At 40.6% G+C, this 24374-nt stretch overlaps 1 long non-coding RNA gene across 2 annotated transcripts in view; it reads left to right on the top strand.

Annotated features, from left to right (window-relative positions):
• Positions 1-24093, top strand: part of LOC120407472 — a 123681-nt gene extending 99588 nt beyond the window's left edge. For both annotated transcript variants that reach the window (XR_005600009.1, XR_005600010.1), the window contains exons 3-4: positions 22765-22882; positions 22999-24093. This is a non-coding gene — a long non-coding RNA (uncharacterized LOC120407472). The remainder of the gene's footprint in view (positions 1-22764; positions 22883-22998) is intronic.
• Positions 24094-24374: the final 281 nt, after the last annotated feature.

Here is a 24374-nt window from a genome sequence, read left to right as displayed (position 1 = left end):
AAATCTCTTAGGTGGATCCCAGAATCTGTTTATCTATGTGAAGGAACATTCCTGTACATGTCATGGGGCAGGGGGAAGGGAGCAAAGTTCTCTGTTGAAACTGGGGTGTCACTTAAGTCAGCAGAATACGATTACCCATTTTGAGATTTGGCCAAGTTGTTACCTCTACATCTGCAGAACAAGAATACTGTGGGACTTTAATAGGACCATAGGTCAGGATCTACAGTTTATATTTTGTCTGAAAGACCAATACTTCCTACATTGCATAAACATCTAGCTGCACATGTAGTCATTAGTTCACAATCGACTCAGAGAAGATGGTGCTACCTAACGTACCTATACCTCAATACCTTTTCCCGCAACACATGGAAATCTCCCATCCCAAGTACTGACCAGCCACAACTGTCCTTAGCTGGTGAGAACAGATGCAATCACAACCCAAGCTGGTTATGGTCACAGGCCTCCCTAAATCAATAAGAAATGTTATTAAACATGTTAAATAGTGGAGCAGTGAAGTGATACAGGAAGACTTTAAAAGTCTCCAGTTGCAAGCCATAACCCTTGGCACATTGACTACACTTAATGATATAATAGCTGTATATGTTTCTCTTGTTAAACAGAATTTAATGACACCAATTCTATCTTCACTTAGGTATAACAATTTTTGTTTTAGTAAAAGCAAAACAATCTCCTCCATGGAAGCTTTAGTCACTTGTGTGGTGTACAAGTTCTTGTAACAGTTTAAAAAAACATTATTAATTTTTTCTCATCTGTAGCAATATTATTACTCATTTCAGTTTTAATGGATGGAATAAAACATGCATCTGCCTCCCCCTCATAATAGTCTAGTAATTTAATTTGCCTGTCTTGTCTGAGGTATCATAGAGGTTTCTTTTGAGCATATGGAATGTAGATTTTTTAAAATATATATATACTTTCTGTACTATAAATGAATCAGGTTTTCGGCTTGGAGTGTGCATTTGGTCTCATTAATGGTATAGGTGTTTCTCTCACCCTTTAAAAGGTTGAAGCCTGCTCTTCTTTTTGAGGTCACTGTTTTTCTGTGGAAAAGATGTTTCCCTGATGAGAAGCAGTATATATTCAGAAAGCTCCTTGGCATTGTAGCCGTGTGATTTACTCTATAACTTTCAAAGATCTCCACTGCATTGTGAGCCAACATAGGCCTTTCCTTAAGACACATAAATTATTCTACTATATGTAAAATATTTCTGATAAACTTTTAACCCCTTATTAGAAACCTGTGAAATCTTTTGACTGTTATTCTTTGAGATCTTTTCCTTTAGTTTAGACATTCACACTGTATATCTCTGTGTTTCCTGGGAATGATAAATCTAGATCTCAGGCTCTGGTCCTGCTAGCACTTACACACACACTTAACTTTATGTGAATAGTCCCATTGAGTTGGACAGGGCAACTCATGTATAAATGTAAAACAGATGTGTAACTGTTGGAAGGATCAGGGTCTTAGTCTTTGACATGTTGCCAGCAGATGTTGCACACTGAAAGAGCTTGTGGGGCTGGGTTTCTGTGTATGTTTATCAGTTCACCAAAATTCAGACTGACTGACATTATGCCCCATATTCTTTATGGAGATATTGTTATGGTATGAATATGGCATATCTAAGATTTATTTTATGCAAGATGAGCCTTGTGAGAGATCATTGGAAAGGTTATGATTTATTGAATATGATTATCCTATTTGTATGCATGTAACATGTCTGTATCTAAAGTTAGGAATATGGACTCTGTATCAATTACAAAAGTGTTTGCACCTGGGGAACGCCCACCAGACAAAATGCAATCGGTCTGGCTGGTTAGTCAATGGGCCATTAGGGAAAACAATAGAACTTTGAAAATGCTAATCTTCCACCTTCCTGGGAAGTCTTCCTGAGGATTTATGGCTGCTTTGACACTGCAGGGTCATGTGATCATGTCACTTGGTAATGGACTCCATCTTGGACTACTAGTATTTTTCCACTAAGAGGAGGTGGGGATCAAACTGGGAAACAAAGGATTCTTGCCATATGTAAATCCTATTTAAGGCAGGGAAGTGAGTAAATCAGGGTTCCTTCTTCTCTGGATCCCTGCCCAAGATGACTGCTGAGAACACGTAAAACTGATCTGGGGAAGAAAGGACTGGACCCAGGCTAGAAGGTGTCTGGCCTGTGAAACGAATACCTGGAGTTCTAAACTGCAAGTAAGAGCAGTTTGTCTTCAAGAAACAAAGCAACCTGCTTAAAACAATATTTAGGCTTAGTTTGTGTGTTTGCTTTATTTGCTCAGTAATCTACTTTGATCTGTTTGCTGTCCCTTATAATCACTTAAAATCTACCCTTTGTAGTTACTAAACTTGTTTTTGTTTTCTCTAAACCAGTTTGTGCAATTCACAGTGAGGGAGTGGGGAAGCTGTGCATATCTTCCTCCACATTGAGGGAGGGGGTGATTTTCATGAGCTTACGCTGTACAGTTCTCTTTGCAGCGCAAGAACATAAGACCATAAGAATGGCCGTACCGGGTCAGACTAAAGGTCCATCTAGCCCAGTATCTGTCTACTGACAGTGGCCAATGCCAGGTGCCCCAGAGGGAGTGAACCTAACAGGCAATGATCAAGTGATCTCTCTCCTGCCATCCATCTCCATCCTCTGCCGAACAGAGGCTAGGGACACCATTCTTTACCCATCCTGGCTAATAGCCATTTATGGACTTAGCCACCATGAATTTATCCTTTTAAACATTGTTATAGTCCTAGCCTTCACAACCTCCTCAGGTAAGGAGTTCCACAAGTTGACTGTGTGCTGCGTGAAGAACTTCCTTTTATTTGTTTTAAACCTGCTGCCTATTAATTTCATTTGGTGACCCCTAGTTCTTGTATTATGGGAATAAGTAAATAAGTTTTCCTTATCCACTTTCTCAACATCACTCATGATTTTATATACTTCTATCATATCCCCCCTTAGTCTCTTCTTTTCCAAGCTGAAGAGTCCTAGCCTCTTTAATCTTTCCTCATATGGGACCCTCTCCAAACCCCTAGTCATTTTAGTTGCCCTTTTCTGAACCTTTTCTAGTGCTAGAATATCTTTTTTGAGGTGAGGAGACCACATCTGTACATAGTATTCGAGATGTGGGCGTACCATGGATTTATATAAGGGCAATAATATATTCTCAGTCTTATTCTCTATCCCCTTTTTAATGATTCCTAACATCCTCTTTGCTTTTTTGACTGCTTCTGCACACTGCGTGGACATCTTCAGAGAACTATTCACGATGACTCCAAGATCTTTTTCCTGACTTGTTGTAGCTAAATTAGCCCCCATCATATTGTATGTATAGTTGGGGTTATTTTTTCCAATGTGCATTACTTTACATTTCTCCACATTAAATTTCATTTGCCATTTTGTTGCCCAATCACTTAGTTTTGTGAGATCTTTTTGAAGTTCTTCACAGTCTGCTTTGGTCTTAACTATCTTGAGCAGTTTAGTATCATCTGCAAACTTTGCCACCTCACTGTTTACCCCTTTCTCCAGATCATTTATGAATAAATTGAATAGGATTGGTCCTAGGACTGACCCTTGGGGAACACCACTAGTTACCCCTCTCCATTCGGAGAATTTACCATTTATTCCTACCCTTTGTTCCTTGTCTTTTAACCAGTTCTCAATCAATGAAAGGACCTTCCCTTTTATCCCATGACAGCTTAATTTACGTAAGAGCCTTTGGTGAGGGACCTTGTCAAAGGCTTTCTGGAAATCCAAGTACACTATGTCCACCGGATCCCCCTTGTCCACATGTTTGTTGACCCTTTCAAAGAACTCTAATAGATTAATAAGACACGATTTCCCTTTACAGAAACCATGTTGATTATTGCTCAACAGTTTGTGTTTTTCTATGTGTCTGACAATTTTATTCTTAACTATTGTTTCGACTAATTTGCCCGGTACCGACGTTAGACTTACCGGTCTGTAATTGCCGGGATCACCTCTAGAGCCCTTTTAAAATATTGGTGTTACATTAGCTGACTTCCAGTCATTGGGTACCGAAGCTGATTTAAAGGACAGGTTACAAACCTTAGTTAATAGTTCAGCAACTTCACATTTGAGTTCTTTCAGAACTCTTGGGTGAATGCCATTGGGTTCCGGTGACTTGTTAATGTTGAGTTTATCAATTAATTCCAAAACCTCCTCTAGTGACACTTCAGTCTGTGATAGTTCCTCAGATTTGTCACCTACAAAAGCCAGCTCAGGTTTGGGAATCTCCCTAACATCCTCAGCCGTGAAGACTGAAGCAAAGAATCCATTTAGTTTTTCCGCAATGACTTTATCATCTTTAAGTGCTCCTTTTGTATTTCGATCGTCAAGGGGCCCCACTGGTTGTTTAGCAGGCTTCCTGCTTCTGATGTACTTAAAAAACATTTTGTTATTACCTTTGGAGTTTTTGGCTAGCCGTTTTTCAAACTCCTCTTTGGCTTTTCTTATTACACTCTCGCGCTTAATTTGGCAGTGTTTATGCTCCTTTCTATTTGCCTCACTAGGATTTGACTTCCACTTTTTAAAGGAAGTCTTTTTATCTCTCACTGCTTCTTTTGCATGATTGTTAAGCCACGGTGGTTCTTTTTTAGTTCTTTTACTGTGTTTCTTAATTTGGGGTATACATTGAAGTTGGGCCTCTATTATGGTGTCTTTAAAAAGGGCCCATGCAACTTGCAGGGATTTCACTTTAGTCACTGTACCTTTTAACTTCTGTTTAACTAACCCCCTCATTTTTGTATAATTTTGGGTTTGCACCCCAAAGAGGATGTGCACTTGAGTGCTGTGCAAGTCCCGAGCTGATCTCAGTTTTTGTCTTTCTGCAGCTGGCTGTGGCCCTACCTGCATGTTTGCTGCAGGTGCTTGAGGGCCTGACTCAGCAGGGCAGTGTAAGGGAACCCAGACTGGTGGAACCGGGGGTCTCAGTGGTACATTAGGTGGCACCCTGGGAGGCGGGGAGCAACCCGTCACACTGACTTGCATGAAAGTACTGTCATATGGACTGAAATTTGGCTGAAGGACTACAGTCAAAGGGTGATGAGGTGTATCACGTTGAGGATAGTGGGGCGATAGTGCAAGGATCAGTCATTCTTATTTAGCATCTCCGTAATCTCCTTGAAGGAGGGATCAAGCAGTATATCAAATTACAAGGACTAAATTGGGAGGTATTAGAGTACAAATAGTATAGGGGGGAATACTAGAAAGAGCCTAGAGAGACGACTGCATGTGCAGAGGAAATAACCCAAGAAAAGTCATTTTGTAAAAATACAACTCAGTACATTATGGTGGTGGGGAAACAACTAAGACCCAGGATGTTTGTCTATGGGGAGACTTAGTGCATGGCAAGCCAGTGTCTCAATGTACAGCGTACTAGCCAGTCATGCACTAATTGGCTCAGTAGACCCTGCCACTGTGCATTAAGAATTTTGAACTTTCAGGGCACAGTAGCAGAGTCCACAGAGCCAGTTAGTGTGTGGCAGGCTAGTGCACTGTTGATTTATACTCTGGCTTGCCATGCACTAAGTCTCTGTTGATTTAGTACATTATTTGATGGAACAGAAAAAACTAGGAGATTAGTAATTCCAAAAGAAACATAGGGATGATAATGCAAACTCAACTCTAATGGATTCTTCCTTGTGATACACCAGCGGCGGGGAAAACAGTGTAATTCTAGCTGAATAAACAGAGACATCCCGTCATAGTGTGGTTAAGGGCCTGTAATCAGTGGGAACAGGGTTAGAGTCTTTAGGATTGTAGAGATCAGGTTTAGGATGCTCCATTCCATTCTTTACACATCATTAAGAAAAAACAGTGGACAAACTGGACAGAAATCAGAGAGAAGCAGTAAAAATGTAGGGACTGAAGGAACTAACAAGTGAGAGAAATTAGAGCTAATAATCCACTCCTTAGCTAAGGATCAGACTCAGTGGAGCTATGATAGCTTACATTAGGATTAGACTTGACCCTAAATATTTGTGTGCTGGCTAAGAAACAATTAAGGACATGATAATGGTCTAGAAATACAGTATACATGCTAAAGCTGGAGTGAAATTATTAACTCCAGTATATGAACCCATTTTAGAAATGGAATGAAATCAAGACAAAAAAACCTTTTTGGTTAAGAAAATCAAGAACATGTTAGTGATAAGCAGAGATATTAGGTTATGGAATATTCTTTCAAGGGTAGGGATCTAAGCAGCATCCTTTGGAACATCTAAAATTCAAAGTAGAATAAAAAAATCCACATCGTCTTCTGCACTGTGCTGGATGCCAGAAACATCCTCCCTGGACTCACCCAAAAAGTCCATCTTTTCAAGACTTTTTCAAGAAAATAACCAACAAATAATGGGTAGGTTGAGGGGCATTTGGATATAGTGTTCTTACAATCAATTTTTTTTTTAAATCTCCCTCCTCCATCCTTCAAATGTTACTTGTTTTCTGAGGCCTGAATCCAGCATGTTCTCTTCAATAGGGCTCTGCCCTCATGGAGCAATGTGCAGGTGCATTCAAATGCAAGTTCTTCAAGGCATGTATTGCTTGTGTGTGTGGACAATCCCTGGATAGTAGTCTGTGCTACCAGGTTATAAATATATTTCTGACTTTATATTGGGTGGCACAGTTGCAGCTAGATCCTATGCCTGGTTCACAAGTGCTGAGATTTGGCTTTGTATAAATCGCTCATCATGCAATTAGTGATTCCTTACATGTATTTTAAATCACATTTTTTAATAAAAGCCATATAGCCAAAACATCCTTTTGATGTTTTGCAGTGTATTGAGAAAGCATGGCTTTTTATATGCCAAGACAGAAAAAGTAATGCTATTTTGTACAGTGTAATTGTATGTACTATTTTTATTTACTTTATGAAAAAGTCCTGTAAAATTGAATAGAAAATATTTTTCCCATAACATTTTTGATTTACCCCTCTACTTCATTCTATAGGATATGTTCCCGCTACAGAATTCTATAGGATGGCTCACAATAAATCTATAGCAAGATTATAGTCTATTCAATTCTATTTTTTAAGAATAATTTCCATAGAACCTTGTTAAATTTTGTAGATCCCTATTGGTTTAATTCCTATTAAATTCCGTAGGGCTTTTCCATAAGCATATGTGACTTATGAACATTGATTTTTAAAATTCTTACCTTGCTTTTTTTTTCTTAGTGTCTTGTGGCAATGAGTTCCACTAGTTAAGTGACAATTAACATATAATTAATAAAGCCATTTTATATTTTGAGTGAATTTGTTGCTCATGAAATTGAGTAATAGCACTGTGTTTAAAGTGATCTCAGTGGTCCCAGCTGGTTTTTAAACTATGAAATTAAGCATAATATGTAAGATTTTGCACAGATCTGCTAATTCACCTCAATCCTGACCTGCATTACCCCTGTTATTCCAGTCCTGCCCTGCTTCAGAGAGAAAGCTAATTATGCCAAATTGTACTAAAGATTGTGCAGTGATGTTAAGGGATAGGAGAAGAGAAGCAAACTTGTGACATAAATTACAAGCAGAATTTGGGTCTCTTGTGAGGAAAGGCTGTTTTTTAATCCATTCCGCTCCTGAGAGCTGCCCTTCCCTGTATCAGTGTGTTTATAGGTATTAAATGCAGTATTCATATTTAACATGGCAAAATGCCTGCATAATTTTGCACACAGAGCTCAAATCTTGGTACTACCATTACTTGCAAGCAGAGTTCATCTTGTAAATACAGAATTGTGCATTTTTTTTCATTTCACTAAGCCTCTTGTTAAACAAATGGAAATTTAACCTAAGAAAGCTCAATGAGGCTTTGGTTAAAACATATCTTTGGTTGAAGGATTATTGTTCTTGTCTAATGAGGTAAGATTAAATCTGAGGGTTTAGAACTTCCAATTCTGGGACTTAATTTAAAATGAATTCATCATGTTAAGGTTATTTAAGATATCTTAATTTATCTTTTATTTTAGACTAGGAAAAGGCAATCATTTACCTTTTATGTATTAACAATGTCAAATAAAATTATAATTACATTAAGTGCTTAATGGCTTGCACAGCACCATTGAGTTTAAAGCAGTTGGGTTGATCTGCAATTTTGCTATGTTTTAACGATAGTGTTAGTTAATATATGCAGTAATCTATCATTAGGCTCTTGGCAATGCTAACATTTGCTTTGTTTTATAAAATTGTTACATTTGCTATGGGCACTTGTGAAGTATATTAATTAGGGTATAATGTTCATGCCTATCTGGTTTTATATAATCACAGCAAATCAAAGGACAAAATATAGCCAAAAGTAAAAACTATTACGATGCATTAACTCCACTGTCTTACTAGGCAGGCCAAATGCAAAGTCAAAGGATGTAACTTAAAACTTTCTATACACAAATTTAATGGAGGGGGAAAAGAGCTCTATGGATGGTGTTTAGGAGAGGCCAGATTCCGTGATGATGGCCTCACTACAAACAGATGAGCAGAGGGATGGGTAGATGTAGCTAGCAATTTGAAATGTGTATACAAACTGTCCAGTCTGTTGCTTTTGTCTGGCCCACAGCTAGCCCATAATCTATCAATGTACTGGTGTTGAGTCAGGCAATATATGATCTCTGACACAGCACGTGTACACTCAGGAGCGGCGCCAGGGTTTTTGGCGCCCTAAGCGCAGGGCCGGCTCTACCCATTTTGCCGCCGGTCCCGCAGCTCTGGTGGACCTGCCGCAGGCATGCCTGCGGATGCTCCACCGGAGCCGCAGGACCAGCGGACCCTCCGCAGGCATGCCTGTGGGAGGTCCACCGGAGCCGCCTGCCGGCCTCCCGGCAAAATGCCACCCGCCCCCCCCAAATCCTGGCGCCCTAGGCGACTGCCTAGGTCGCCTAAATGGAAGCGCCGGCCCTGTGTACACTGAGATCACTAACATTGTTAACAAAAGGTATGGTGGTGAATCAGAGCACCCTAGCCATGCAGCATCCCATAGGAAACGTTGACTCCAAACCATTAAACATGGTACTTCGAGGAATATATGTAGTTTACACCTGTGTACACATACTAGACTGGAGCTCAAACCTATATGGACCAAATTATGTGCTTGCGTAAATAGGACCACCTTCCTTGAAGACAGTACCATTAATTGGTGGCATGAAGCTATGCTTGTATGGAGCAAGCAGGCATGCAATTGTCTGCTTATGCCACATTGGCATCTGCCTTGTTACTTTGTGAGTGATAACATCATCTTCCTCAGAGATCTCATGCCTAGATGTGAATGTGATATATCTAAAAGGCTGCACAAATAGTACTGAGTACTAAAATCCCATGGATGTACTGGTGACAGATTATTTTCTCAAGAATATTTCTAAGAGCAATTGGTTTTTCATTGTCTCTTTAAACATCATTTTAGAATGGAGGTTAACTCTATAGTACATGGAATAAAATGTATGATCAAGCTGAGTTCTGTTCTTCGCATAATTAGGAAATGGCAATAAAGTTTTGAATCTGTTGCCCAATGCATTGTGTCAGTTTTCAGATATTTAGATCTCTGGAAAAGAATCAGGTGTCATGCTCACTTAACAAGGCCAACATAAAATCTCAAGCCTTAGAACAAACTCTGGTTTGGTTTGTCTGTATGTTAATAGTATTATGATAAGGTTCCAAGCATCATTAAGTCAGTCCAATAAACATTAGCCTCTGAAAAGTCTAATAAATATAACTATGTTATCACAACAAAACTTGATACCAGCACAACTGAGCTGATTTTGATTTTCATCTCAGACTAGAATGTCAGATCCAGTTCTCTTCATTGAAAGGTTCCATAAGGTGCATGGATCTTTTGAATGAGGTAGCAGACCCAGTTCAGAGTCTAGGTCTGCTTATGGATTTTGAATTATGAAATAATGTGAAACCAAGAGGTTTTCAGTGTGAAAACTAGATGAAATATCCTTGTCAACGGAGTATTCCTTTTGGGATGATTTTCAAGGTGGGTTTTTTGTTTTGTTTTGTTTTTTGTTGGACTGGGGATGTTAACCCATGTGAATCAAAAACAGTAAATGTTCTCACATGTCTCATCAAAGCTGTGTTTCACAAAGTTCTTGTATGTTTATCTGATTGGTGAATGCTTTTCAGTCTCCGGATGCTCTATCTGAATGGTTCACACTGTGATTTGAGGTAATGTAATCACAAACTATTATTTAAGCAGAAATGGTAACTGTAGAATTCTGAGGTACTAAGCCTCAGGGAGACTGAATACTAGTGTAGCGGGTACTTTTACCCTCGCTCATGTGGTTAAGGATCAGCTTACAGTTACTGAAGGGTTCTAGAGACTGGTAAGGATAGGGGCCTTCCTCACCCTGCTTAGTCAAGGAAAATGCCAAGCTGCTGAAGGCAGATGCTCCAGTGAGAGACCAATATCTGTTTAGGCAAACCACAGATTTTTCCTGAGGAGATTTTGAGGGAATGTGATTTGGACACTTAACTATCAAAAGGGACATCTGTGGTTGTTAAGCACCCCTAAAATCAGAGTGCTTATTTAGGTGCCTAAATGTGGAGTGGGCTAGTCATGTAAGGACTGATGAAAGCCCTCCTGATTTGGCTCACTATTATTTACTGATTGTAAAAATTACTTAATTCAGTGGTTTCTGTGTACTGGCATTGGAGTGTGCAGGGGGAAAGATCTTTGAGCCAACAGAACTCCATCCCAAGCTGGTCCCACAAAAGAGAGTCTCTCCCATTTGGGCTTGTCTCTGACGTGAGAAGGCTTAAATAAGCGGATGTGATTGGAAGCTGGTTTTCATTTCTCTGCCAATTAGGTATCCTAGAAGCCTACTGCCCTTCTTGGAGCTGGAGGTCTTACTGTGAGGACTCTGGGCCACAGGACCCAATACAGAGGTGAAATCCTGTGGAACAGGTGCATGTTGAAAGGTGTCTTTGCAGGGAGCCATTTTAGGTGCATGTGATGGGGTGTTCATCCCACACTGAAGAGGAAGGGGTTAATGGAGGCCTCATGGGCCTGCCACACCCTGTCTGAGAGGAGCAATGAGAGTGAGTCCTCCAAACAGCCTAGGGAGGCTGCACAGGAAGCAGCCAATCAGAGATAAGCTGCACGGCGCAACCAATCAGGGTCCAATGGGATCACATAAAAGGGAGCTGCATGGAAGAACTGGATCACTTGCTGCAGGGAGCCTAAGGAGAGAGGACTGTGTTCCTAGGGGGTGGAGGAAGGTAGCACCTTGGACAGAGCAGTTGTTGGCAGGGATTGGAGGAGCAAGAGGGACATGCTGGCTGCTGGGACTTAGAGGGTGAAGGTGGTGCTGGGGCTGCAAGGAAATGGCTCAGGGAATTGAAGCAGCGCTGGTGAAGGAGTTTAGGAGAGGCAGCAGGAGGCCGCTATCTATAGGGTCCCTGGGCTGGGACCTGGAACAGTGGGTGGGTCCAGGTTTCCCCCACTCACCACTGGGGAAGTGGCCAAACTATAGAACTGGGAGATGCGTTTCCTCCTTTTGGGGGGCAGGGGGCAGGAAGTATGCATGTTGGCATGCCTGGTGGGCCAAGTCATAAAAAGGACACTGCGGTACTTAGAGGTGGTCTGCAGGCAGAGCAAGTGACAGGAGAGGTACCAACTGGCTGAGAGAGCTAATTCCCGATATGGCCAGCAGAAGTGTGATACTCGTATTTCAACATGGTTCTCCCATTTATCCCCAAAGGCCAGCAGGCCCTATCAGAGTTCTATGTTAGAATAACACGTTTGTTCATATGCTGAAGCTATTAAAACAAAAGTGGGCATTGATGCCTGATAGGCATGTCATTACTGAACTACTGATGGCTGCAAATCAGTCCGGGGCTGATAGCAACACACACAGGGAACCCAATAATGCCAAGGAAAAATCATGTGCGAGCACCAAATTGTTCTATTTAAACAGTAATTAAACTGTGTCAGTAATGCAGAGCCCTGAGGAAGGTTAGCTTGGCTGAGAAGTTGGGTTATGAATAAATTGGTTTGTCTGAGGACATGAATACATTAAACACTTTAGGAAATGTCTGTGTCAATTCTTCCACCCCACTCAATAGTAGGACTGGAGAGCTGTAGTTGCGAAACAGGGATAGTGAATGATTCCCTAGCCGACTTTCTGGAAACCTCGAATAAACTTTCAAAGGATAAAGTTAGAAGCAGAGGTTTCATTACATTGGAAGGTACATATCCTTCTCCCCGGCTCACAGTTTGAGTGGTTGTTCTGTATTCTCAAGAGTCCAGGTGTGATAGTGTCACTGATTGGTTAGAGTTCAGTGGATGTGGGGTTAATGCGCTTTAAAGCTTACCCCACGTTTGTAACTTGAGATATTTCACTTCCTACATGATCTTAAATTTCATATATAGTTTGTGCCTTTCCCTCAGTAGGAGCTGAGTGCTATTTTGAACTTAGACATTAAAAGGCTTTTTTCCTCTGAAGTTGTTAAAGCATTTCACAAATAGCAGTGATCAAAATCTCTCAAACCCCCATAAAGAGGGCATTGTCCCAATTAACAAATGAATAAATGGAAGAACAGAAAAGTTAGTTAACTGGCATGAGCTCACAATGCATAATATGGTAATAGTGAGAAAAGAGCCAGGAGCTGTCTCCCACTTACCTGCCGCACCCACTAGACCATGCTCCCTCTAATAGAGAAAGAAATAGGATGTCCAATGTTATCTGAGGTTCCAATTAGACCTATTCTGTATCCTTCAGTCTTGTTTTACCATAGGGTTGCAGCGGCTGCCAAGACGCGCACACACCCATGCTCTTCTGATAAATCTTCACACTTCTGTTTTTTGTAATGCTGTCGATTTATCAAAGCTCCAGCCCATGTACAAAGCTCAAGCATAATCCTGCCCTAAGAAGCATTTTACGCAAGATGGAAAAAGTGAATCTCATCTGTTTGCTTATCCTCTGGAGTAAATGTTAAGTCACTGTGGTTGTACTAATAAAAAACGTCTTATGGCGTGCAGCTTTGGTTATGACATGCTCCTCAGTGTGATAGTTTTAAAGGGTAGATTTTACAGGGATAGCAGGGTTCCTTCATCCGGAGTTATTTAATAATCCCACAGTAGTTCAGATGTGAATTTCTAACAAGACCTTGAGCAATAAATATGACACAGCCTTTTTCTAAATCCAAAAATTCTAAATGTGGCTGTGATAGGGTGTTATCACAGTCCAGTGGGGGCTTGGAGTGCAAATCCAGACCAATGAGGGGTTGTCACTGCATACCCTGTAATCCTGGATGCTTCACAATGCTTTACTGCCATAGCTCCCAATCTCAGGTGCTCACAACCAGCCTACCAGGTCACACCCTGCATGTCTGTTTATAGCTACAGATCCTACCCCCAGAGGCTGCCAACATCTCACCAGTCACACTCTGGCCTCCACCAACCTTGGTTACAATAGATAAGATGATCCCAACCTACTTCTAGTTCCTAATTCCCCCAAAACTGTGCAGTGTCCAGTCCTCTCCTGGACAGTTCAGAGAAATAATAATGTTTGTTCTTTCTGTAAAGAGAAAAAACATATCACAGCTTATTAATTTAACTGGGGGTAAAAAAAAATCTTCCTTTTAAACACAACACAGTAGGTTTATGGTAAAAAAGGAAGCATATTTATTAACAAAATAGTATATAGTATATTCAAGTATAAGGCATGAAGATATAGTTACAAGAAAATATGCTTCTAAAACTCAACCTTGTTAGATTAAATCTTTGCCTAAGCAAATATGTCACCTATCTTCAATTCCCAAAAACTTCAACCCCCTTGGTTGAAGCACCCATCCTCCTCAGCTTCAAACGGCTCTGTTGCCTTGTGTCTGTCTAGTGATGGGTGCCAAAGGTGGCTTCTGTCCTTACTTATATCTTTCAAAGTTCAATGAACTTGTTTCACGAGGCAGGATGACCTCGTGCAGTGCTTCCCATCCTCACATAAAGATCTGGGACTTTCACTCCTCTCTTGGCAGAAAATGTTCCTTCCTTTGTTTGGCCACTCACTTTAGAATATAGTATCAATGAGTATTAATAATTCTTTCTACAGTGTTAGTATATACATATATTTTACAATGCTATTAATCACCAGTATATTACTGGCATTCTTTAAAGACTTTGACATGATACACTAATACTGGGTTTAATCAGTTGATTCAATTGCTTATTTGAGATTTAGACCCCCTGACTTTAAAGTTTCTCTGCTCTGCAGGGGTGTAGCCCCCACTCTCTTCTCCTCCCCCCATTGTAAATACATTCTCATTGTCTTCAAAGTATTTAGAAAGTAACTGTCCCGTGGAGCAACCACATCCCTTTGTTTAGGATGGGGTAACTCCTGTTTGACTAACAAACACATTTTAAGAATTACAGTTTCAGTTGATGTCCATAACTTTGCATCAGTTGCTTGCACCTCCATTACACAAGGGTTGTAATAACTAGAGCGTTATGAGTTTTCCAGTGACACATTACATGGCACCTTTTTAGATGGCAATTATAACGATAGTTGGGGCACACTGGGTTGGTTAGTAGGGTTGCCAACTTTCTATGTGCACAAAACCGAACGCCTTTGTCCTGCCCCTCCTCCCAGGCCCTGCCCCTCCTCACTCCATCCCCACCTCCCACTGTTGCTCACTCTCCCAACCCTCACTCACTCACTCATTTTAATGGGGCTGGCTCAGGGGGTTGGGGTGTGGGAGGGGGTGAGGGCTCTGGCTGGGGTGTGGGCTCTGGGGTGGGGCCAGATACAAGGAGTTCAGGGTGTGGGAGGGGGCCCCGGGCTGAGGCAGGGGGCTGGGATGCATGAGGGGGGAGGGCTCCAGCTGGGGGTGCAGGCTCTGGTGTGGGGATGGGGATGAGGGATTTGGGGTGAATTAGGGGGCTCCGGGCTGGGACCAAGGGGTTCAGAGGGTGGGAAGGGGATCATGGATCGGGCAGGGGGTTGCGGCATGGTGAGAGTGAGGGCTCTGGCTGGGGGTGTGGGCTCTGGGGTGGGGGTGGGACTGGAGGGGTGGGATTGAGGGGGGTATCAGGGATGGGGCAGGGCCTTAGGGTGCAGGAGGGAGTCAGGGGTACAGGCTCCAGGAGGCGTTTACCTCAGGCAGGACCCAGAAGCAGCAGTATGTCCCCTGTCCGGCTCCTATGCAGAGGCGCAGTCAGACAGCTCTGCATGCTGCCCTTTCCATAGGTACCACACTTGCAGCTCCCATTGACCATGGTTCCCATCCAATGGGAGCTGTGAAGCTGTCACTTGGGGCAGGAGCAGTGCATGGAGCCACCTGGCTGCCCCTATGCCTAGGAGCTAGATGGGAGACATGCCACTGCTTCCAAGAGCTGCACGGAGCCACGGCAGGCAAGGAGCGTATCTTAGCCTCACTGTGCCGCCAACCAGACTTCTAATGGCCCGGTCAGCAGTGCTGACTGTAGCCGTCAGGGTCCCTTTTCAACCAGGCGTTCCGATCGAAAACTGAACACCTGGCAACCAGACTGGTCAGGCCAGCTGAAACTCACTGCTAGGGATCAGGGTGCTCTTGCCCTCTGTCCTTGGGTCATTCTATTTGTCACAGGTGTATTTGTCACAGCGACAGGGTAAAGGGGAACTGGAGAGCCCAATTAGCCCAGTCTGTGGCACCTGAAGGGGAGACAGGTATTTAGATATTAGACCCAATTTGGAGAACCTGGATGGCTGCTGTGTGTTTTAAATGACAGCAAGATAACAGGGAGAGGAGAGCTATGGGAGAGTCTTGTGTTCTGGGAAAGGAATTGCAAAGGGTCTGCAGGAGGAAGGTTCTTGTATTTTCCCTGAAGGAAGAGGGAAAATACAAGAACTCCTAAAGCAGGCCTGGGAGAAGAGACTGCAAGGGAGAAGCTCTGCGTGTCAATGGCTCAGGAAGAGCCAGATCTACAGGCAGACAGCAGTCTGTGATAGCATGGTGAGTCTATGACAGTATCTCAAACGCTATCTGAATGGGGTTGCCTGGGTCATGAATCCAGATGCATCTTTTTATTTTTCTTGTATGGAAATTAATAATTTACTTTCTGTATTCCTTGTTTATATAGTATCTTTAATTGGTACTTGAGGCAGGAAAGAAATGTTTGCTCTTTCATAGCCATACTGATTTTACAGTAACAGATGTAAAATTTGGGGTGAAATCCTGGCTTCCTTGAAGTCTGTGTCACAACTCCCATTGACTTTAATGGGGCCAGAAGTTTCTTTTTTTTTTTTTTTAAACCAGAAAAGCAAGTACATAAGACTCCACCTTGGTATCCAGCAAGTAAGAGAATTCCATTTTTACATCACCCTTTTGAGACTACAAGTACATGGCCCAATATTATTGCAATGATGTGTGTGCAAATTGTGCACAATCAATTTGTGTGTGCAAACTCCAGGAATATTTGCTCAAGTATATTTCCCTTTGTCAGAGTGGAGCAACTTCAATCACTTAACTTTGGGGGGTGGGGGATGATTTCAACAGGTTGGGGATTGTAAAACTAATTAAAAAATGCTATTGGAATTTTAGATTTAAACTTATAATGAATTAAATTTTTAAATGTTGGGATTTTTTAAATAAAATGTAAAAAATGCCACTACTGATAGAGTATCTTATTAAAATTTTACAAAACTACTATAGGTAAAAACCAAAATATTGAAAACTAAGGCCTCATCTTGTGAACACTTAAGCAAATACATGACTAATCCTATCAGCTTCAATTTCACTACTCATGTGCTTAGATTTAAGCCTGTGCATAAGAACTTACAACATCAAGGGGCTAATATTGTATTTTTATTGAAATGCTTTCTCTTAGCATAAAGTTTTTATTACTTCCAAACAAATTTTCATTGTTTAATGAGAACCTATTAAGACTTTCAACACCCTACCAGTGATGGTAAATGTTTTTTTATACACACAGGCCAAAAGTTTCAAAAATCAGAGCCTAAAGTTAAGCTCCTATTTATGCCAGTGGGATTTGCAAAGCCAACTAAGTGAAATAGGAGCACAATTCTCATTGATTCAGATTGCGAACCCTGACATAGGAGTATAGCCTGGCCAAAGTATTTTGGCTATCTTGATTTGTGAAAGTTCAGCATGTGATGGTGGTATTCATTGCAAGTATAGCACATCTTGTTTTCTTATCAGTTTTGTGTGTGTGGCATTCCCATAGTAAGAATGTTAATGAGGACGTAAGCTTGTCTTTTTTCAGCATAGATTTTATTTGTGAAATAGAGTAGAATAGAGGGGGTTTTTTTCTTCTCAGTAGAAAAAAACCCGACTAGATTAAAAACTGAAATTCTTCTAACAGTGATCTTGTGCCCATTAAAGTAACTGGTTAAACTCCCACTGAATTCAATGGTGCAGGACCAGGTCCTCAAGAAATAAGTATAAAACATCCATTTTGGCAATTTTAGACTATCAATGAAAAGTAAAGAACTACCACCATGTAAACCAAAAAAAAAAAAAACAGATTATTTTTTAAAATCATGATTTATATATAAATATTTCCGACCCTAACATGTTCGTGCAGTCATTGTAGCTGCACACACATTAGGCATACACAATAGTTTGTGAGTAATTGCCTCTTTTTTTTTTTTTTTAAATCAGACTATATAGTCCTCTTTTGGAATTATATTCACTTTTACAACCTACACAGCTGAAAGCGTCTTAAACAAGACTCAGATGGGAAAAGTGGATGTGGCGGTAGTTAAAGGGAGAAGCTGTAGCATTTCAAGCACTTGCAGGGTATGCTGTTATGGTAGAACAGAAGAAGCGTAACACTGTATGTTACGATACTAGTCAAGCTTTTGGGATTATTTAATATTGTCCATTTATGTATTATTTTTAAAATGTATATTGAACCCACACTTTATTACTAAGCTGTGTTTGTTTAACAGGAGAGCAGCAGTGTTTGAAATTATTATTTATGTAGATAAACACTGAATGAAAAATTACTCTAGGATAGTCATGTTTCAGCTTGTGTAACTGTGAATTGTGCAGTTTTCACATGCTCTGTCTTGATTACTGAATACTGAATTGTGACTGTTCCGGGTAATGATGAAAGTTCAAGTGCTGCTACAGAATCTGAATCCCTTGTATCAAAACAGATAAGCCTCCCATTTTACATTAAAATACTTGAGGCTTTTTTAAAATCAGCTACCAATTTTAAGTGGCACCAGATTCTTTGTTCACATTTACATTTAAAAAAAAAGATCTATTGCATAGACTCCACCATTATCAATCCAGCTATTTTCACAGTATAGAATCTGCAGGGGGTATTAGCTACTGCAGGGATTTCAGATTTAGTATCATATTGGCTTGTTAAGGCTACTGCAACAATGAAACCCTGTACAACGTAAGGAAAGTTAACAATAGCTATTCAGCTTTCCTACGGAGGCCTCTGGAATCGCAGTGTCCGAAGGCGTTCAGTAACAGAAGCTTGAAACCCCCTTTCCAGCAGGCTCTCTGACCTTGCTTTGATATTAGCTGTTTTTAATTTTTTTCCCTTCAGTCATCTGCAGTGAGAAGGTGCATCATGAGTCAGGTTTCTACTTTACATCAAAGGGCTAGATTGTGCCATGGGCACAGCTCAGTATAGGGATGCAGGGGGTGGGGTGGAGCCTTCCTCCACATTTCTGTGGGACGCATACAGGAGAAGCATGCCCATTACTACAACCCTTTGTAGGGTGCAGTCAGCTTCGCCTATTGCACCCAGCCTACTCCATGCATTTTCTAATTGCCACCAGACAAACTCACCCTAGGCATTGGATTGTTTCCATGGCATGCATCGCTACCAGGCCAAATTCTGCCCTCAGTGACAACTATGCAGCCCCACTGGCTTGTGTAGGCTTGTACAGTTATCACTGAAGGTATAATCTAAGACCAGGGGGGTGGCACAGGTGTCACTCAAGACAAAGTTAGGTCTGGGAAATTCTGTTAAAATGAATATCTGATGCCACAATGCCTTTTTTACTACGGCTCCATATAGAACCATTCTGTCCTAAATACCTGCCCATGTTCAGGTAGTCAGATGACATGATTAGCTTTTGTGTGTGGCTTCTTAAAATGATATTGTCCTGAGGCATCAGAGTCTGGATTGTAACCGTTGCATTTGAGGAGGGTGGGGTTGAATAAACTTTTTGTAGAGATTTTATTAATTTTTGAAAAATCTGTTAATAAAGATGTTTACTTTGCATTTGTGGGCATATCCAAAGTGCTCGTTCAACAATAGTATAAGGTGAGAAGATAGAACATCAAATAAAATGTGTTCCCACTCAGGCCAATGTTTCTAAACAGGGGTTCCGAAATTTAGGTACCTAAGTAAGTAGACTGATATCCCAGACACGACTTAGGGTCCTTGCATGTAGATTTTGCTGCCTGACTTTAGAGAGCAAAGTTTGACCTTAAATCATATGAAGATTCAGGACAATATATACATTAGCATATATATTTTGAATCCAGTTAATAAAGGAAAGCTTAGATGTAGAGCTGGTTGAAATATTTTTAATTGGAATGTAATTGCAACAAAAATGACTTTATTAAAAACAAAACTTTGCAGGAAAAAATCAACTGAATTTTCATAAACCTGATTTTTTTTTCAGTGAAAATTTATTCAAAACTGATTTTTAGTTTGTTTTCAAAACCCCAATTTTTGATTGAAAACAAGTTTTTTGGTTTTTTTTTTTTGAGAACTGAAAATGTGGGAGTGATTGGTTTCTATGACAAACTTTTTTTTTTGTGAATGGCAAAATTATCAAATGAAAATGTTTTTAATTTCCAGTGAAGAATTGATACATACATATATTTTAACCAGCTGTACTTACATGTGTTCCAGACACCACTATTATCTGTGCATTGCACACTGTTTATCTAGAGATAGACTTAACTGGATATTCCCAGTTTTCTGCAAGGTGCATTGGCTATCCGCCTAAGGTTTATATTTTCAAGCAGCGTAAGACCTTTGGATGTCAATTTCACATTCATTTTACTGGGAATTAATGTATAAAGTCCCTTAGACAGTTCACAAAATATCAGCCTAAATACCAAAAATCTGCCAACAGGATGTAGGGAGGGCACCTCAATTTTATTTCACCTTCCCAGTGCACTGCCACCAGTAAAATGCCTGGTTTAGCATAGCAGCTTCCTGGGCCTGGCATGGCCACTGAGGGGGGTCAGCATGGTTCAAAGGAGGTGCCCAGCTGTCAGAGGCCTGTGGTGGCCAATGATGGAGTTTTGTGAAAGTATCAGCAGACTCCCTTGATTCATTCATCACATAATAAATCTCCATCAGTATGGCTGCAATGGAACCCTAGTAACAAGCTGAAGCCCTGTGGTTCCTGCCCTTGTTCTGTAGTGACTGTTTCCTTTGGGGAAAGAAGCTGCCTTGGCAGAAGTGGCGAATCAAGCACAGTGGCAGAGCCCCTTTTCTTTTGCAGAATGGATCCTGAGATGATGTCTTATTTATTTATTTTATTGGCAGGAGCTTTCTCAGGCTGCTCATGTTATTTCTGCTCTGATTTATTTACTAATATTGCACAGCAGGGTTCTTACAGCAAAGTCTGTTACACTCACTAACTACGTTCCAATTTTTAATGCTTCACTTGTAATTCCTGTTTCTCTCCTGCCCTCTCTTTCTGGAAAAGGAAGTCTTTTAAAAATGGCTGAATACCCAAGATTTAGACAAAGCATCACTATTATGGTAGCTAAACCGCTCTAATGAAATTATCAGAATGCATTTAAATGCCTTTGATTTTGGTGACTTGATTCTGAGGAGATGGTGTGGAAATACCTTAAAATATTAAGCCAAATCTTGTTCAGCAAACCTTATATGATTCTGGCCCATGTGCCTCTTCATGTGGCAGCTCATTTATCATACGTTACAGCCACAGAGATATTTTACAACTCTTAAAAAGCCCAAGAAACACCAGCTTTGCAAAGAAAAAAGGAACACAATAAATATTGGCTTGAAACCAATTTTCCCCTCTGTAATATCTTTATATATATCCAAGTATTTTTTTTATTTTTGTGTTCATCATAAAAATAACTTACAGATCCATGAAAGGTTGATTGAAGAAGCAAATCTACTACTACTTTCATAAAAGTTATAATAGCAGCTGTCTCACTTCCTTAAAAAAAATCACAGTCCGTTTTTTTAAATTTCCTTTCATAACAATATTAATTCCTTATTCATAAACTCCTATTACCAGGATGCATTAATTCCATCAAAACAGCTACATTAAAAGCATATGAAGGTTGCATGGTTAATCATTTAAAGGTAAGGAAATTACAGTTAATATTCTAATCTACCTACTCGCGGTAAATAGCCAGTGCCATGGTAGTACATCACTACTATGGGGCATGGACGCCCTGGGTTTCTACTTAGGGTGACTAGCTCATGTCATTGCTTGCTGCTCTTACTACTTTTAGTGCACTAACTTGATGGGAGCTAGTACTGGTATGTGTAAGTAAGCTGGGAATTGCAACCCTTCCTCCAAGAGTAGATGCATCCTTAATGACATAAAAGGGTGCCTGCAAGTAACTTGACCAACAGTTATTTATCTTTGCATAATTGATGACATAAAAAGGGAGATTTGGCTTTTGCTGGCCTGAAAATCAGGCCTGCAATCTGTCATAATCACCCTTTTCCCCAACAGTGGGAGGCTGGAACACACATGCCAAGGTCACCCAAGAAAAATTTGCAAGGGGTTCCTGGCTGAATGGCCAGTTACCAGAATATAGGCTCTGCCCTTCTGAATCAAACCAGTGTGCTTTCTAGTGCAGGAGCCCATCTCCAAAAGTAGCTAATACGAGGTAGTTCAGAGGAGAATCAAGAAACTAGAGCTGGCTGGAAAAGTCAGTTCTCTCCCATAATTTTTTTTTTAACATTTTGAAATAGAATTACATCCCAACTCATGAAAAAAGACTGCCTTGGGAGACTGTCTTGGAAAATGACATTTTAGGAGAACCAAGATTTCTGTGTTTCCCACTTGAGAATCAGGGAGGCAGATGCCTGGAGAGCAAAATCTTCACCAGTTGGCTTCCATGCAGCACGGGGAGCTCCAGCTCCCAAACTGCTTTCCAGGTGGGCTTCCAAGCAGCTGGGCAGCGTGGGGAAGCCAGGCTGGCTGGTTGGCAGGGAAGCAGACTGGCCAACCTGCCTTGTTGTTTGTTTGTTTGTCCATCAAAACATTCCAGTTCAGCTGAATCAACATTTTCTGATAAATCATGGTTCCATTAGAAAAAAATGACCCAGTGTGTGAGAAACTCTCTCCTAGAGAAAAATTCTTGCTAACCCCCATTAGTTACAGATTGGCTTATGCCCTAAAGCATGAGGGCATGGCTCTGCAGTGCTGAGCTGATCAGTCCCCTCACTGGCTCAGGAATATCTAGTGATGGCAGAAGAGCTGCCTCTCAATGATTAGTAATTTGGAAAGGTCATATAACAAAACCAACACAATAAATACATAAAGTCTTAGCTAGTTGTGGCTCCAATCCTGCTCACTTAATAAAAATAGACGGGGAGGGGGGGAAGAAACACACTTCTCTCCCTGCTTGGTGTTTACACAATTGACATTTTTGTAGTCTCATGTCCCCTTTTCATAGCTAAGCTATACATATCTAGGACTTTTCATCTTCCCTCTTCTCATAGAATCACACTCTTTCAAACCAGAACCATCTAGTCTGACACACTGCATAACACAGGTCCTAGAATTTCATCCAGTTACTTCTGTACTGAGCCTGTTAACTTGTGTTTGACAGATATGTGTCTGCCAGAAAGGCCTTCCATTTTTTGATGTGAAGATTTTTGCTAGGTATAGAATCTACCATGGCCCTTGGGAGTTTGTTCCAGTGGTTGACCACCATCACTGTTAAAAAGGTATGCCTTATTGCTATCTTGAATTTGTCTGTCTATAACATCCAGCCATTGCTTCTTGTTATACCTCTGTTTTGTAAATTAAAGAAAACCCTTTAATATTTGGTATTTTCTCACAGTGAGGTACTTATACATGGTAATCAAGAATCCTCCCATGATGCAACATCATCAGGGCTTGAACCTTCGGGATTGGAACAAAGACTGCTACCATTTCAGCTACCTTGAGTCATTCCTTCCTGCAACCTCATCAATGTTTTGCTACTCTGTGACTCCCCTCCAATTTTTCAATATCTTACAAATGATGTGTAGCCAGAACATAACATAATGCTGTAATGTTTGGTAGGCATCATCCTACCAAAGCCACATTAAGAGGAACTGTGCAGGACATGATTCTTTACCCTAAATATCTCTAAATCACGTTGGCTTCATATTTATGTGCTGCTGTATCATGTTCCATACAGAATTCGTGAAAAATGGCAACAACTTTTCATGACAAAATTTTAAAAAAGAAATAAGCTTTATTTCACAGGTATCCAAAAGGAGAAGTTTGTCACTTATATGAAGCTGTTCTTGAAACTTCCACATTTTAATTGCTGTGGGGGTTTTTGTGTGTGTGTGTTTTCCCCTTTTTTTCCCACTTTGCCTTTTTGGGGAAGAGAAGGCAATATTGAAAAGAAGGAAAACTTGTGTGGGTGAGAATGAAGAGTTTTATGAAAACTGCCATTTTTGAAAACAGGCAATTTTTAATGCAATATTTTTCATTTGAAAAATTCCAACCACCTTTACTTTCTAACTTGTGTCTAATCTGTTGTCCACTACAACCCCTAGGTTTGTTCATCATTTCTTTCTTCGAGTGAATATCTGTGTGTTTTCCCCAGATATATTATTTTAAACTTTCCCCATGATGAATAGCTGGAATCCTAGGGTGAAATCCTGGTCTTATTGAAGTCAATGAGAGCTTAGGCATTAACTTCAAAGGGGCCAGAATTTCACCTCCTCATGTCTCTGAAGAGTCTGTGATTAAATGATCTTTATTATATGACTAGATATTAGGAAATGAAATATAATTTCTAGTTGTATTTTATTCTCTTGCAAAAGACCTGGGAAAGACTGTTATTATCTTTTAGGCTGACAATCTAACACTTTGACATTGTGGATTGGCAGCTGTCAAAACGTATTTCATCTTGCACTAATATTTTTAGAAAGCAGCTATTATGGATTTGTTTAATAAATTATACATAGGATTTCAAATAATTACTCCAGTGCCAGACACTTATTTTAGCTCTAGCTTGTAATGGCTAACAGAATACCAATAGAAAATCTCTTTCATGGAGCATGTAAAAAAGACCATGAGAATAATCATTATTACTAGTACCGGTGTTGGCATTGCAGGATGAGGATTCAGTTTGTGATGCATTGCGATCATCCATGAAGTAAGGCCAGTAAATGCAGCTGTCCCAATAAATGGCCATGTCCTGTCTGTAAATCCAACTGT

Source organism: Mauremys reevesii, linkage group 6, assembly GCF_016161935.1.
Source record: "Mauremys reevesii isolate NIE-2019 linkage group 6, ASM1616193v1, whole genome shotgun sequence".
Lineage (NCBI taxonomy): Eukaryota > Metazoa > Chordata > Testudines > Geoemydidae > Mauremys > Mauremys reevesii.
The sequence above is the reverse complement of the archived record's forward strand: the minus strand, read 5'-3'. Positions and strand labels throughout refer to the sequence as shown.